At 40.1% G+C, this 17,849-nt stretch overlaps 2 non-coding genes across 2 annotated transcripts; both read left to right on the top strand.

The window, feature by feature from the left end:
• Nucleotides 1-2,280: 2,280 nt before the first annotated feature.
• On the top strand, nt 2,281-2,362 carry trnal-uag (transfer RNA leucine (anticodon UAG)). The gene has a single exon. It is a non-coding gene; the product is annotated as a tRNA-Leu (tRNA).
• Nucleotides 2,363-9,905: 7,543 nt separating this feature from the next.
• trnan-guu (transfer RNA asparagine (anticodon GUU)) lies at nt 9,906-9,980 on the top strand. The gene has a single exon. It is a non-coding gene; the product is annotated as a tRNA-Asn (tRNA).
• The last annotated feature ends 7,869 nt before the right edge of the window (nt 9,981-17,849 follow it).

The raw sequence follows: 17,849 nt of genomic DNA, 5'->3' as shown, positions 1-17,849 counted from the left end.
GATTTTAAATCTCTCTAATACCTGAGCTGCGGCTTCTTCCGAGTATTTATTCGTATACTTATTATGTGTAAGTGTATAGATGAAACCTTTCATAGTGTAACGCTTACGGCTGACAGGCACTGTGTAAGAGCCGGTGTACCAGAGCAGGTGACGTCACTGCCCTTCCCTGTGATAGCAGGACCACAGCCCGTGGGTTGTGGGGAGATCTCCCTTTAGCTCACCGGGCTGGGTTGCTGCAGAGAGACATGGGAGTCCCGGGTTCGAGCCCCCGACGGTGGGGGGCCGACCTAATGCGGCGACGGCGCCCGCCTGAGCCCTTGTTGCGTTACAATATATTGTTCAGTTTAAATCAAAATGCTTTACTAATACAAGAGAGAAGTATAGTATGAAGGATGTGACAAATGTATGATTTCACGGAACAAAACGGTTTTTATTTGCGTTCGAAATGAAGCGGAATTTTAGCGCAACACACAAGCCCTTTGTCTTTTTTAGTGATTTTTAAACAGACGTAGAAAACGCGTTTTTTTAACACTATAATAGCAGGGTCAGTGGCGTAATGAATAACGCGTTAGGCCTCGTGTCAGAAAATTATAGGTTCGACTGCCATCTGGCTTGTTGAGTTTATACCACTTACATTCTTTTATATAAATGAACTGCACCTGAAAGCTATAGAAAACACTTTGGGTAAGTTGTCTGCAGCCTCCTGCGTCGACAACTTACCCAAAACACTGTACTGTCTGGAGATCAGCTCCAGCTCTGAACTCAATTGCAATGAAAAACCATGCGTAACAAAACTGGAGAACAGCTGAACTTGTGCTCAGTTCGGTGATGAGGGTTCAGAACTGTCGTTGTTGTAATTAGCACGAACTGCACAGGCTCTGAATCAGACCATGTCAATTAGTCTGAACAGTGTAGGACACGTTAATGTAGAATTATTAATAGGTTTATTAGTTAGTTAGTTCAGGTTTACCCACCTGAACTAATGTAGAATTATTACTTGGTCTGTCTCTTGTTTGTATATAAATGAATGTCTCTGACAACTTAATGTTAGTTTTACGATGTAGGTCAGGCGTTGACATATGCACGAGTATACGAAATGTCTCACTCCTGATTCAACTCATGTTCTATAGGAGATTGGCGATTCCTCCTGTTTCTCATACAACCATATCAGAACAGAAGCCCGTGTCACCCAGCTGTGATTCAAGATCGACTCGCATCTTTATCCCTTTTTTGTTCATGATCATTATTTTCTTTAGTTATGATCAATATTGAACTTTTTTTAAATGAAATGACAATAATCAAACATGCAGGCAGATTTTTGAAAAGTATTCGGAATTGACAGGATGCCCCTTTGGAACAGTCGTCAGAAAATGTGAGAAAATGAAAGTTATGTAATCTCTCCCACAAAGCATTGAAGATTGGAATCTGAGTGTAAAAAAGCTACCTGTCTCCCAATGATAGGCAGGGATACACACCATGACTCGAATAGACTCAGCGAACTTTAACACCTATGATATTACGAGTGCTTTGCAGGTGTCGAATTTCAAGAAGGAACTACTACAACAGTTTGGACATAATTCAATACCACCAGCAAAGTCCAATGCCGGCAACTTCTGAGAAAATAATGTTCACTCATGGAATTTGGTCTTTGAATGGCTGGCGGGAAAATTCATTTATACTCCTTTTGCACCCTCAGCTGAAACATGTTAAAATAACAATGCAGATTTGTTGGAGAACCTGACAAGAATTATTGGGTTAGTACTGTATGTATTCTTGTATATTTACTTTAATTTTAATATAAATGTAAACATGCATGCTGTATAAGCTATTGTAATTTTAAAATATGTTAGCTGAGGATGCGAGGGGGGCTAACATGCAAGGAACCGTAAAAAAGGCTGATATTTGAATAAAATTGGCGATCACACGAAAACCACAATTTATGTGGTATTATCATCAATATCCTTCAAAATCGACGTTCAAATGAAGGATTTGAAGAAACTATGAAAAAAGCAATAGTAGTAGGAGAGGATTTTGATTTTTGCTCTTCAAGTCAGTAGATCGACGTAGAGTTGCACCCCTACAAACAGCACAAAGGATGAAACCCACCTCCTTCGTTATTGCTATGTTTGTGCCGGTGAAAGTAGCGTTTGTGCTTTTGAAAGCATCTCGGGAGATGAAGGTGCAGTCACTTCCACATGTCATGATATCATTAGATCCGACGACAAGAGCTGAAGCCCCCCAGTCCAGGCCAGCAATGTGAGGAAGATGGACATGGAGGATGGTAGCGTGGCCGAGCGGTCTAAGGCGCTGGATTTAGGCTCCAGTCTCTCTGGGGGCGTGGGTTCAAATCCCACCGCTGCCAAATGTTAATGTTTTAAGACCTGCAATACGATCAGTAAAAGTGCTTTTTGTTAGGCTGCAGGAGGTGTTAAGAGATAAACTTTCTAAAAGACAGGCTTAACATCAAGGCAGAAAAAATATTTTGTTTTCTCAACAGAAATTCTCTTTGGCACGTTCAGCTTTATGTAGGGAACAACATCTGCCAAGATCACTTTTGAGGCAGTGCACATGATAGTGTACCGGCAAGTACATTTAATATTGGCTGTGGTGGTGAGCTGCTTTTGTCTGTGAAACTTTTAATTCTTCACGCCGAATCGTTGGCAGGGGTAAAGCTTATTAAATCTTTGAACATAGCGCTCCATCAGAAGTACTTTGTTCGTGATCAAAAGAGATCAGAGGATTAACTTCATGAATTCACATAGCATACCTTACAGGAAAGATTTAAAAGGGGAATTGATTGTGCTTCCTGATGTTGTTCCTGTGGTTTCTTTGGATACAAAGGTGAATGTTCTTTGACGTTCTGCTAGAGTATCCACTGGGTGAGCTTTATCAATTAGCTCGGATAGGTCATCAGTGCTCCGTCTCCGGAAAATAATCAGCACTGTCGATCACGAGTTTACAGATTTCTCCAAATAACAACTATACATTTTAACCCAGCGGTTAGCATTCCTTCAATCCAATAGTTTTACTCTGGGTAAAAAGCAGCGCAATCTACAGAGAGATGATATTCAAATATTTCAACGTTCTTATTGGATTACCTGTATGGAGATATCGCTCAGAATTCCTAATATGATTTTGAGTTCAGTTCTGCTTTACTACTTTCAGAGTCTTTTATTGACCTTGCTGAAGCAGAGAAATGACATAATCACAAATGCGACCTACCTGTGCTGCTGTTTCTGGTTAATAATTATTATTGCGAGGAAAAAAAAACAGCTCCTTGCATTAAGAGCAAGAGCAACCAACGCGCTCTCTTGTTGAGTTGGGTTTTTTCCGTGGTGCTGTTCCTCAGATGCAAAGTTATTTGGTGAGCAAGGACCTCTGAGAAGGAGCCTGAATCCATCAAGAACTCTGAAATTCTAATATCACACTACCGTCTTGTGTACAGAGATCTGCTTCTTCCTTTTTGAGTGTTTTGGTGTTTAAGAGCACACTTCCTACCTCGAATGTTAGTTTCAGGAGATGTGTTACCAGATCACAGATCATCTTGAAAAGATTTGGGATGCACTGGCTCAGTTATTTGAAGGAACCTATACCACCAACGCACTTCTGAGAAGCACCTGCACATTTTCACAATCCTCTCTCTCACCTACAAAGTTATGAAGACACAGACGACCAACAAAAACTAATTTGATTCACTCAATTATTTGTCCATCTCTAAAGCCTGTGTGTATTGACAAGGCAATTCAAAAGCACATATTAAATAAGAACACGATCCTTCTTGTTACCATTCACGTGGTTGGAGCGTTGTTTCGCCCTTTAACATTCTTCTACAATATTTACAAAAGGGCTTTATCACTGGAGTTGTGTGCATCAGTCCATGAACATCAACTGTACTGCTGTTTTTCTATGCGTAATTTAATTGCAAGCACTTAAAAGATGCAAAAAGGTTTAAAAGAAAACATAATTGAAAGACAGTCGAGTAAGGAGGTAGAAAAACGCACTCCCCCATTGAAGAATCAACCACCGTCGCCCATGTGACTGGATATAAAAATAAATTATTCATTTCAATTATTCATGAAGGGTGGATTGTGGTCAGTAAACATATGCACATCTTTAAGTCAGTTCCACCATCTGTGCCATAGGGGATGTAGCTCAGTGGTAGAGTGCATGCTTTTCATGTATGAAGTCCTGAGTTCAATCTCTGGTGTCTCCAGATGTCTTATATTATTGTGCTCACATCGCAATCTTCTGTTGAGTAAGAACTCTTTGCTCGTGTTCAAAGAGAGCCAGGTTTACACAATTAAATTCAGTCACACACGAAGTGCTACAGTCTTGCTCTGCTGTTTTAAATGTACCTCCAAAGCATTTCGTTGTGTTAACTACCAAATGATTTGAACTAATTTTACGTCATATTCAGGAAATCCAGAGAAGATCATCAGACTTTTAGTGGCTGTTGAAGAAAACACCTGTTGAATCTCACCAGGGATTTCTTGAGAGATCATTCAGCGAGCAAGTCCTCCCTCTGGACTCCAAATATTTTGGGTTAAACTGTTATGCACATACTCTAACGAAGAGAAACGTTAGTGTCTTCCGGTGTGTGAGCCCATTTCTAAAAAAAAAAAGTTATATAAATTGAATTGTTCAACTTTTTAGGCTTGCATAGTCTTATTAATATTTCAGTTAAATCTTTTTTTCTGTAGTAACATCAGTTGATATTAATATTAGTCCTGATTTATATTTTTTTTGTCATGGTTGATCTTAAATAATTTTGTAATTAGTTTCAGTTTTGAAAAATCATGCAGAGAAGCTACCAAAACTGGTAATGTTCATATAATGTGTAATGCAATAGCAGCATTTTGGGTTGAAAACAAAAAGTATATCTTGGTATGAATCCTAACACTTCATAGACAGCGTTCTAGGACTTCTCGCTTCAGATAAAGTTGTCAATACATCATAGATTTCTACTCAATCAATATCAGCAGTGTTATCACTACCGAACGCTAAATATAGATCCTGGCAATACTTCGTGAGATCTTCGTAAGAAAATCCAAAATACTACGGAAGGAATCAAATTTATATGTTTCTTTGGATCGAGAAGATGATCATTATGAGACTCAAAACATGCCTGTCTTTTCTTTTTTCGAGGACAAATGGATTATTGAGGTGTAAAGATGGGTTCAAAACCAAAATCACCTGCTATCGCTGCTGTTTCTTCAAATCCTTCAACTGATCATCGATATCGAGGAATAATATATAGTTTCTTCAAATCCTTCAACTGATCATCGACATAGAGAAATAATATTATACAATTGTGGTTTTCTGTTAATTGCCAATTTGACTGTAATTACATCTTTGTTTACAGATGTCTTGCATGTATCACAAGGTATAATAGTCGTCGTGCGTCCTCAGTTAAAATGTACGACAAAAGTACAACATTTATGGTTACATCCATATTAAAATGAAGGTAAATATACCAAGATATTAAAATACAATTGTACAGTCCTAACTTAATAATGCCTGTGAAGTTTTCCAACAAATCCGAACTGTAATTTTGAAATATTATAGCTGAGAATGAAAAGAGAGTACAAAGATCAAATTCAATGAGTGAAAATGCACCAGTAGTTCTCTAAGCTGAGTTTCTTCCCTGAACATGACTTGGTTGCGAAGCACCAAGCAGCCTTGAACGGATCGCGGAAATCAAATATACAGTACAGATGGATTCAGAGTGTGCTTTCCAACTTTTGTGCAACATTTTCCTTTGATAGGGTGGAGTTGTCTTCACAATCTGGGTTAAATAAAAAGGAGTGACGTCAGTGTTAAACAGCTTTCCTTCTTGGAGAACAATGGTTGTGTTCCATATTTCTAATTATTTTGGTTTCAAGATCGCAATTTAGTGTGAAACATAAAAGCCAGCTGGATAAGCTTTATTAATTTCCCTCATGGGATCAATAAAGTATCTACAGCAGTGGTTCTCAAACTTTTTGGACCAAGTACCACCCCTAATCCAACCAAAGCATCCAAGTACCACCTACAAGTCATCATCTCATAGGAACCCCAGAAATTCTCAATGACCAACATGAGTGTACGTGCACATACTCACACATACATATAATAAATATTATAATAATGAACTTTATTTAATATAGCGCCTTTAAAGGTGGCTTCTCAAAGTATTTTACAGAAAAAAAAATATTAACAACAACTAATAAAAAAGCACCATTTCAGTGAGAGGGGTGAGCCTATTTAGTTGAGCAAAGGAGATGTGAATTAATTTTTCGAGCCTTGATACAATTCACAACAGAGTCTAACAGATATTAAATCATCAGGCATTTTCTTGACGGCAAAGGTCTCGCGGTGGATGTTGTAATGTGTACATTAATTTCTGGAGCAACCTCTCTAATTCGTGCAACTGCACCGTTATGTCGGCTTGTCATTGCTCTAGCACCGTCTGTACAAACTCAGATGCATTTTATCAAGTTGAGGTCATTCTCTTCGATAAATTCATTCTGAAGCTGAAATATGTGCTCTCCTGTAGTTCCTGTTGGTAGCGGTTTACAGAACAGAAAGTCTTCATGGGACTCGTATCTAACGTAAACGAGCAAATTGGCCAAATCGACTACAGACTCATCTAATTGCAGTGAAAAACATCTGCTCATCTTAACGCGCTCTATCAGTGTACTTTTGATATAATCCTCCATTTCAATAATTCTATGAATGACTGTGTCTTTCAGGGGGAGGGGGGCAGCAGGTCGAGCTGTTTAGCAGCTTTTTTTCCACACATAATACGTGTCAGCTCTTTTGCCAACGGTAAATAAGGTTCTTCAAAAATAGTGTAGCTTACCTGCTTTAGCAATCCGCAAGCTTTTTCCGCGTTTCCGTTTTTATTTCCGTATTTATTTAAAGTTTTTATTTCATGCGCATGGGAGCGAAACACAGAGACGCTCGGTGTATTTTTCTCAAATTCGAACAGTTCTTAAATATTTTTCTATCACACTTTTGTGTGCTCACAAGATTGCCTGCGTTCGTAGCACGTATTTCTATGCATTCCTGTGTTTACAATGTTGGCATTGTTCCAAAATCACGCACATTCTCCTTTCTCCCTATTTGCTGGAGATACAATAGCTTTTTTTAAATACAATTGGTCACTTGCATCCGTAGCACGCATTCCTATAGAGTGGTATAGAATTACAGAGTATCTCTTGTGTCCACTGAAGTATTAGCACGCACTGTATCGTAGTATGTAGGCTGCGTATTCGACAAGTATTAAAATACAAAATATGAAAACCCGTCCCGATTTTTCAGTGCACACTACACAGTTCCAGGGTCATTTGGCGTACCACCTGGTGGCACTCCACGTACCACTGCCGGTACGCGTACCACAGTTTGAGAACCACTGATCTACAGTATCTATAAATCTCTTACACGTCATTTACAATGGCTTTTCAACTAATAGCCCGTGCAGGGATCAAACCCTAGCTGTTGGTACAGTACGAGTTGCGTAAGGCTCTGTAACGCGCAGATGAGAAACTAACCTCTGCTTCTTCATTATATACACAGTGAGCTATATATGCGAGCTTACTGCCTCCTACGGGCTCTGTATTTGATTGCGGTACAAGACCGGCCGTGGAGATAAAGTGAGACGGGTGTGTACATTAAAAGGCTCATAGTGTCCCTGGGAGGGCTCAAACCACCACCCTTTTGGTTAACAACCGAACCACAAAGACTCATGTACAGCTTAACACTTCTCGGTCTCAGTGAAAGTGATACACTCCGTAAAATTTCCAGAGATTCATTTATTTTTAAAGGAAAATCACCAACAGCGGCCGAGATCTACTGGAGTTTTTTCATTCTATACTGCGAATTCTGAAGGGTACTCTGTGAAAATACGAGTTTTGACGAGAAGGGATGGACATATAAGGTCAAAAGGCTTGAGGAATTGAACCTTAAGGTGAAGACTGCGGGTTCAGTAGCAGCAGAACCTGATCAGTATCAGTTGACTCCGATATACTTTGAAAATGAACTTGGGGATTTAGAGTCAGACGTGCTACCTTTGCACCATGGGGTACATAATTTAAAAAAAATAGAAAAAAAATCAGTGTTCCTGGATCTGTAATTGAGAACAACACCTGCACAAGAGCTGCGCAGGAAGAATAAAATGTGGTCTGGGAAGAAGAGACTCTCTTCGGAAGAGCTGCGCTCTTCACAGGAGATTTTTTTTTTGTGAAGCTGATTTGTCTCCTTTGGGAAATTCAACAGCACTGACAACCGTGACTTCGTGGCGCAACGAGAGCGTGCCTGACTCCAGATCAGAAGGCTGGGTGTTCAAATCATGTAGAGGTCAGCTGTTACTTTTTCAGGTTCTGCTGGTCCTGAACACGGAATTCACCCCATGCAGTTGAATTCTATCTGTACACCACATAGATAATCAAAACAAAATAGAGCAGTACAGGACACGCAGTGTGGACCTCACACAGGCTTACAGTCTCCAGCATTGGAGTGGAGGGGAAAAAAGAACTTTGTCTTTTTTTAAGAGAAAAGGCACAGTTCACATCTGCTTAACATCACGTCCAACTTTAGAGACAGCTACATCAGATAATGGAATCCCGGAAGTTTCAGAAAACTTTTTTTAATACAGGTTCAAGCAAACCTGAACGTTAATGAGTTTCCGGACACTTTTGTTTTATTAAAAAGTGTCTGAAGTCTGAAAATGTAATTTGAAAAAAAAAAACCCGCTATTGGACATCAGCAGGTGCTTTTTGTAACGATTTGCTATTTCATGCTGGAAAACAAAGGAAACAGACCCAACGTTTGCTTTCAGGTGCGGTTCATTACATAATATACATCTATTACTGAGGAGCATGAATAAAATTTACACGAGCCAGGTAGAAGTAAGTCGAACCTACAATCTTATGATCCGAAATCAGACGCGTTGTTTATTAAACCGCTGGCATTTCACATGACCTGAATTCCCCCATAGTGTGCTCAGCGCCGCTACTAGTAATGCACCGCTCCGTCTAAAATTCCAAAGTGAGAAACATGTGTTTTCTGATTTTTATGAGTTTTAAAATATAATCTCTTTAAATCAGACAAGGGGTTTATGTTTCGCACTGAAATTCCGATTGACTGAGAATTCAAAAAAAGACTGTTTTCTTCCACAACACCGTATAATTATCACATCCACCAGACCCTCCAACCTCTCCAGATCTTGCTGGTCGAGCAATTGCTCCGATAAATTAGGTCACGTATCATGTTAAATCATTTCTTCTCAACACAACATTTCCTGGTGCACGTTTTCTCTATGAAAAAAAAGACATTTTTCCGTTGCACGATTTCTCGTTTTTTATCAAAGCGTACAGAAATAAAAAAGAAGAAGAAATAGTGTCGCAAAAGAACTCTGTCGCACTTGGGAGATGTCAAACGCATTGGACATGAAAATGGCAGATAAAAGCCAGTTCTCTTCGTTTCTCAGTGTCGGGGCTGCTATGTAAAAGAGGCAATTTGCTCTGAGCGCAGGTTCAGCGCTTTCTGAACGCAGATGTCTCAGAGCGGTGTGTCCAAGCGGCTGTAAAAGGTGAAGGTTGTCCTGTCACCGTAGCCTAGTTGGTTAAAGCGCTTCTCTAATAAACAAAAGAACCGATATTCAAATCCCAGCCGTGTCTTTCTTCCTATCTTGTAGTACAGAACGTATCATTTCGGGCAATCACAAAGGGCTTGATTTCGTTAAATGCATGTGTTCATTTCCTTTCTGGAAAACTTGTTTTTGATGAAATTCACACAGCTTGCGAAAAATGAAATTCAATTCTTGGTTATCAGTGCAGAAGAAATATTACAGGCTGGCAAAATAAACGGGAAGAGTTTTTTGTTTTAACCGAAAACTTGTGATTCGAGAAATGACCTTACCAGTCAGTCTCTGTGGCGCAATCGGTTAGCGCGTTCGGCTGTTAACCGAAAGGTTGGTGGTTCGAGTCCACCCAGGACGGGGTTCTTTTGCAATATAAACATTGTCTTCAGTCGATTGGATTTCTCAGCGCAACCTTAACCATTTTAATATTTGCAGGAAATGCGAGTGTTTAACACGTGTCAGGGTCACCGGGAAATGTTCAATAATGCCCAACATTGCAACTCCCCAGAAAACCATATTCACTCAAAAAAAATTATCGTCGAATCTTCATTTATACTCCAGTTGAATCCTCTGCTGAAATATTTTAAAAATACAATGCAGGTTTGTTTGAGAACTTGACAAGCATTCTTACAATAGCACTGTGCAGTTGGATTTTGATATTTTGACATATTTACCTTAATTTTAAACATAAATACTATACAGTCTATTGTAATTTTAAAATATGTTAGCTGAGGATGCAAAGGGGTGAAAGGGAAAGGTCAGAGGGTATAGTAAAAACAAGGTTAGGATTGGTGGAGGTGGTAGGGGTGTTGTTGGTTTTTCTCTTGTCATGGAAATATAACTATTAATTTTAAAGGATCACTTACTGACGTCAGACAGCTGCCAATTCTCCAGACGCATCTCTGGAAGGATAAACAGTTTATCCTCCGAGGTTCGTCCAATTTGCTAAAATTGTCCGGGTCCGGATGGAGTTTCAGCAGCCGGTCGCGCTCAGGTTTGTGATCCCGGACGAGCCCCCAAATTGTCATGGAAATATAACTATCAAGGAAGCCACAAGAGAGAGTTCTCACCTGAGTAAGGTCTTTATTTCAATATTGCAATATTGGGAGCCCTGCAAAGTGCAACCAGAGACTCAATTTGTTACAAGCAGTACAGGGTTTTTATAAGACGTTGCGCTGTAAAAAAGTTCAGCACTTGGTCCCTTCTAAAACTTCCCCTTTCTCTGCACGCACTGTAGCACAGCAGTTACATCCTTGAAATATATTATCTAAAAGCACCAATATATTTTTTCAAAGCTCTCTACATTTTTAAGAATCAATTTACTTATTAGATTTCCACTTCACCGGCATCATGCAAGCAAACTACATAAATATGAGAAAACACGCAAGAGAGTTGTCACTCAGAGTGTCGAAGGGTCGATGTATACTGGGGCTCAGTTGAAATGCAACGTCAGGACTTTTCCGAATTATGTCACACGAAGAGAGCACAGCCCTTTCCGCCCTGCCGCGTGTGTCTCGGTAACTCGCTGTGATCGTATAGTGGTCAGTACTTTACGTTGTGGCCGCAACAACTCCGGTTCGAATCCGGGTCACGGCAGAATAGGGGCGTCTGCTTTTACTACTCGCACGAATGAAGGCAAAAAAAAAGCCAATCGATGTGAACGAACGGCGCTTTAAAGAGGAGTACTGCCTGACTGGATCGTTGATGAACGACAGAGGCCACTCCGACCTCTTCTCGGTTTTCTTCAATGACTTACTAAGGATCTTCTTCACATTCGCCCATGCAGGGGAAGCCAGTTACACCAAAGCAAACGCAGGAAAGTGCATTTCAAGCAGAGACCAGGAGGGACTTGTTTACACCGAGAGTGGGCGGAGAATGGAACAATGCGCCCAGCCCTGTTGCTGGAGCCGATTCTTGATGAGCTCTTGGGCTCACTAAGAGGCCCCCGCTGGATGCTAATCTTTCTGTTGTTCTTGCAGGTCCTGCGCTGCTTTTGAGCCGACAGAGCTCGTCCTGGTCTGTCGGCACAGCCCAATTGCAAATGATCGGCTCCGCGTACAGAAGGAACGTGCGTTTGGTACAAGAGTGCACGAAGGCACCGGAAATACATTGGGAACAAATGACCGGTCGCTCAAGACCTCTGTGAAGTACAGGAGCGTGCAAAACGAGGCTATTTCCGCCCGGTCTCGAACAAGTGCATTTCAAGCAGAGACCAGGAGGGACTTGTCACCTCAAGGTCTGCACGATCACAGCTCTCCGCCGCCCCAGGCTTCCGCTCGATAAGCTACTGGACACACCCGCCCCTCCTCACACAGACCGTGGAAAAGCCCCCGAGTGGGAGGGCTCTCTCTTCCTCCCAGGAGCTCTTGGACACGACGTACAGACAGGGCGCGGGGAGCCGCCGCCTGCAAACACGGCTCCAGGCAGGACTCCACTCCGCAGGAGCCGCAGAGCAGAGGAGATGAGGGCAGCTTAGCTCCTGTGCAGAGACCTGAGCTGTTGTTGCTGTGGATGCTGTCTTTTCTGTTCTCGGGGTAGGACATCAGGAAGCACATTGAAGCGCTGCGACATGCACTGTACAGATCCCGCCACTACTGGGCCCGATTTCCCCGGATCGAAACCGGGCGGAAACAGGCCCATTTCGTTTGTTGCCACGCACACTGTTTGGGGATTCGCCTAGCGCTGTGATCGAACAGACCCACTCACCTCTTAGTGTGGCGGGATCTGCACAGTGGATGTCGCAGCGCATCCTGCTTTCACTTCAATGCATGTCCTGATGTACCCTGGTCTCCCGCGTGACAGGTGGGGATACTTGCCACTATACTAACGAGGAAGACATCGCTCTCTGCTTAGTGTGCAAAACACTTACTTGCAGCATTGTGGGTGCTGTGGTTTAAATGATATTGGTTTGTGAACAGAATACCCCTATCCCAGTACATTGTGCCAGATTAAATAAACACACGAGAAAAAGAGATTCAGAACGCAAAGCTGTGTCAGTGTTCTGTGTAAAAAATCGGTTTGAACATCATGGGAGCTGTTTTTAATAAGCTGCTGAATAAAGAATATTTTCATCTTCCTGCTGTCAGTAGTATTGTGCATATAGTTGACTCTTACCTGAATGAAAACAGGACGTAAAGGAAGGGTTTCAGAATTCAGACAAAGCTTTATTCCCGTGCTTACAGTCTGAGTAATTGGAGACTGCGCTATTCTGTTGCCTATGGTCATATACGGGTTTTTCGCATGAAGCCGTATTGAACAGTATTTCTCGCGTTGTGAACTTGTGTATACAGCGGTCCCCCGGGTTCCAGTTAGTGCGTAATTACGCATCGATGAAAAACCGGAGGTTTAAAAAAAGATAATTAGCTCACTGATACTTTGATGTAGAGGCTGTGGAAATATCCACGTCGTGGTCTTTAAAATGCAATTGGTTTGAAGGCGTTCTGTGCTTCCGTTGCGAAGATATGGACAAAAGACTATTCGTGCTTGGTCCAAGAAATGTAATATAAACGAAAAAGTAAAGGCTGAGAAACCATTCACAATGTATTTTATGCACAAAGCAAGTATTCTCGCGATTCTAAGAGGTTTTGTGTAAACGCTACAGGCGTGGCAAAATCGTTTTCGAACTTCAAGCTAACTTTACCCCGGTGTTTTACGCTGCTCCTTTCTACACTGAACTGGTCATTTGGACACCGTAAGACAAGAGAGACACATTTCTATGTAATCAGGAAACCAGGAATCCTAACCGTTAGCCCGTTAGTGCCACAGAAAAAAAAAACGTTTCAGCAAGATAAAATTGCAGGATAAACGCATTTTTTATTTTTCGTAGCGCTTGTGTTTTGTTTGATTTAGCGAATTTTATACACTTTATTTCTGACACATGACTTAAAAGGCTGGTAGAGTATATTTAATACAAGAGCGCTGAACAACAATTTTTATCTACCGTATTGTCATGTTTTTTAAAAAAGCAAGTTAAATGCATATATAGTAAATGTTTTTCTTTTTCATATAATAGTGTTTATGGTCTGATAAACGTAATTCATTATTTAACGGACATTTGGTATAATTAAAAAAAATACTCATTCACGAATGTAAACATTTTTTACAATAACGTGTTCTATTGTGATCTTGCGCCCCATGCAGCAATATCACCAGACAGTTTAATGGTCTGTCGTCCTTTTACAGTTCTGGGTTTTATTCTGTCTTCAGATGCACCAGATGTATTTTTAAAATACGCAAATAACAATTCTGGTGCTGCGAGGCATTCTGATTAATTCAGATTCACTATTCACGTGTGTTATAGATATCATATAATGTTTTTGTATCCACGCAAAACCTCGCATGAAGTTGATAAACTTTGCTTGTAACATATTTAACAAGGTACAGTGCCAAACAATTAAAATACATCAGAAAAGTACCCAAACTCATCTAATTTATGTATTTGAAACGAACGGATGGGAGACTTTAATATGGCTTTCTGGAAATTCACTTTTAGGAGTTTTCGGAAGTCTGGACCCAGATATACAGTGAGGGAGGAGTGCTTTGACTTCCTGCTTTCAGCTCGTGCATTGTTTCTACTTGTGACCACCAACAGAGAGAGCTTTACCGGTTCACAGAAACGTCCCAGGAGTTTTCTGGGTTAAGATGGAAGAATAAATTTAATAAATGGAGATGTTATTGCCGCTGGGGAGTATGAAGGCGGTTTAGCGAGGCGGTGGCGTGTGGAGGGAGGAGACGCGCATTCCTCACGGGCAGCGCAGAGCAATGAGTCACACCTGCTGCGCGCTGAGTCCTGTCCTATATAACCGCTGAGCCCGGACACCCACAGCCTCTCCAGCCAGTGCTGGAGTTTTTTTTTTAAATAATACTTCAGAAGGTGCAGAAACGGACTCTTTTGCTCAGTTGAGGCTATAGGAATCTGTGTTTCTTTTCAGGCTGTCAGGAATAGCGCTTATTATATTTTTTTTTTCTCAGACTAAACAGTATCATTGGGCTGAATTTCAGTTAAACGCCTAGTTTAGGAAGATCAAGAATGAGTTAGGGAAGACAGAGGTGGAGACTAATGGAAGTTATGAAAGCCATTAATGGGTTGTCTCTGCTTGAGCTTGATTTACACCTTCGTAGTGCAAAGTCTAGGGGTTAATTGCAACAAACTGAAAGTGAAGTACTAACAGGCGTTCAACCCGTGTTTAGTACGCAGCTGTGGTCTGAAGTTGTGCTCCACTTTAAGTCCAATTGCAACGAACGTTGCTGCTGTGCTTAGTCCACAGCACCGTACTAAACCTGTTCTCAATTACAACGAACACAGAGTAATAGTTGTTGCCCTCTAGAAGTGACTAAACTAGTGAATTATTTTAAACCACCTCTTAATATGGCTTGAGCAACTTAGTACCATACTTGGTGTAACGATGAATTGCATTAGAAGGCTCCAGAATATAGTGGAAATAATATCGTTACCACGTACTGAATTTATGCATCCGTCGCTTGGAAACATTGTAATATTTAATTAAAATTGCTTAACACTCATACCACATTTATTCATGATGAAGTTGATTTAATGTGGGTATTTACAAAAGTGACATTTACTTATTATGTTGAATGTTAATCATTACTAGTAGCTGTGAAGTTTGAGGTGCTAGGGAGTGAAGAGAACAGAACCTAAGCTATTATTTATATAAATGTAGCGTGAGCCTTTAATGTGTTTTATAAAATTGAGGAGTCAACTGGATAGATTTGTTAAATATTTTAGTGATGGGTCTCCGTATTTGTGGTTATCAGAGGAAAGCAGGGATGAGGAGGAAATAGGTGGCACCCAAGCATGTTAAAGGAAAAAACTCGGCATTTTAAGTGATTTATGATGGTTTACAGTCCCTTTTCTGTCCTGTGGCTGTGATCCAATGACTGTGTTGAAACAGCCAGGGTTGTGCTAGCTCTTGATGGACTGGTATGCAAACCAAATGACAGAGAAGCAAAGCGTTGTTTTACAATTCTGAAAGCTCGTTCAATGTGGCTTCTTGTGTTTTTATGACTCCTGTTATAGTGCTGGTCTTGTAATGTTGTTGGATTGTGCACAGGTGTTAGAAGATACCGTTATAAAGGATAAGCATGAGTTAGCAAAACAACACGCCAGCAAGCACTTCCCCACTTTGAAAGGAAGATGCTGGAACTGATTCTGAGAAGGTCAGACGAACAATAATTGTTGTATTTATTTGCTCAGGTAGTTTTATAAGTTTAATTTTCAGTAAAGTTCTGTTAAAAATAAATTAATGTCAAATTAATACAGTAGTGTCCTGTCTCAAGCCCACAGCTGCAGTTCTCATTTGTTTTGTGACTTATTGCAATTGAGTATCCCTCATTTGGTGAATTGTAGCCTCAATGCAATTCTTACATTTTAAAACTATATTTAAACTAAATTTCCTGACTAATTTTAAACAAGAGACAAAGTAATTAGCGTGGTCTATGAATTAACCTACTTATCAGATGCAATGTTCTGATGCACAGTCCCTTGCAATTCGGGCTAAATAGTACAACAACAATGCTGAGCCCTGTGAACTGGATTAAGCACAAGATGAGCTGAGCTCCAACTTGGTTCCAAATGTTTATTAAGCACAAGTTGAGCTGAACTGAAAGGAAGACATTGGAACTGACTAAAAAATAACTTAATTTGAAATGTACGGTCCTACTGATACAGGAGAGGGAGAAAATCAAAGTTCTGAAAAGTAAGCACAAGGCACACCCTGCTAAAGAAATGTATTGCCTTAAAAAAAATGCTTAGGTCAGAGGAACAATTGTTTTTTTTTTTTTGCACAAGTTTAATTTCCAGTTCTGTTAAAAATTAAACTTAACTTTACTGGTTATTAGTCGGTGTGTTTTGTAATGATTTAGCTATAACGATGTGTCCACTTATTCATCTGGAGTGTTAAACAAAATTAATGCTGCAATAATACAGTAGTGTTTAATTTCAAATGCACAGCTGCGGTTCTCATTTGTTTCATGACTAATTACAATTGAGTATCTCATTTAATAATGACGTAGCCTCATCAGGTGAATTGTAGCCTAAATGCAATTCTTAAATTAAAAACTAACTGATTTGTCAGGAAATTTAGCTTGAATATAAAGAAGAAACAGAAAAGTAATTGTATATTAATGTGTCCTATGTATTATTCTACTAATCAGAAGTGTTCTGATGTACAGTCCTCTCCAGTTCGGGCTAATTAGTTCAACAAGGCCAAGCCCTTGGAACCGGATTAAGCACAAGTTGAGCTGAGCTCCATCTTTGTTCCACATGTTTTTGCTGCAATTGAACTCGGAGCGGGAGATGATCTCCAGAATGTACCGTACTAACTTAGCACGCGGCTGTGTTTTAACTTGGGATGTCCATTGCAATTGACCCTGTGGGTTTATATACATGGGTTTCTCTGCATACACTACCATAAGGGAGGAATGGTGAGTTGGAGGGAGGGCACCAGTTTGGTTTATCAAGAATACACCAAACTGAGTAGAACTACAGATCCAACCATTCAAAATGTGCAGTAAATAGCAGTGCTTGTTCTGCAAAGAACTGTAGGATATCGCATGATGTATCAAAGTAGGGTGAAATATCTTGTAAAACCGCCAGGCGGAGCTATGAAAGCTTAATGTCTCATGTGCAGCATTTGCGCTGTTGCTAGAAAATGTTTGGTTTTGAATCCCTGTCAATACTGAGGGACAATCTTTTGTCAATTACAGACTTTAACAGTCTAAACGGTATATACAATTTAATAATTTTAAGCTTTGTATAACATTGATAAAAATTAAACTGATTAAAAAGTACACTGAAGTGTTATAGAGGACACGCGTTGTGTATTCTCTTACATTTAAAAAAAACATTCATTTTAATGTGATATGAAAGATTAATAAAGAATAATATTGGATAGGCTGTAAGCTCAAAATATTACCATAGTCCACTTTCTTTCTAAACATCTGCATCAATTTGTCTCATTCACCCATGATTACTTAAACATTTTGCCTGCCCTTTTCAGCTATAGCTTTGTTTGAACCCAGCTCCTGGCATGAGTTTTCCTTTAACAAAAACATTTCTTTGAAAAACTAAAATAGTAAAATATATTGATTTGTTGCTATTTCTAAATATCACAAGATGTTCAAAGTTAAGTGATTTATTAATAACAACTAATAATTTCAAACTGCTTGTATTTTAAAATTGTATTTTGTTTGCGGGTGATTTGTCACT

This window comes from Lepisosteus platostomus, chromosome 5 (genome assembly GCF_059453375.1).
Source record: "Lepisosteus platostomus isolate fLepPlt1 chromosome 5, fLepPlt1.hap1, whole genome shotgun sequence".
Lineage (NCBI taxonomy): Eukaryota > Metazoa > Chordata > Actinopteri > Semionotiformes > Lepisosteidae > Lepisosteus > Lepisosteus platostomus.
The sequence above is the reverse complement of the archived record's forward strand: the minus strand, read 5'-3'. Positions and strand labels throughout refer to the sequence as shown.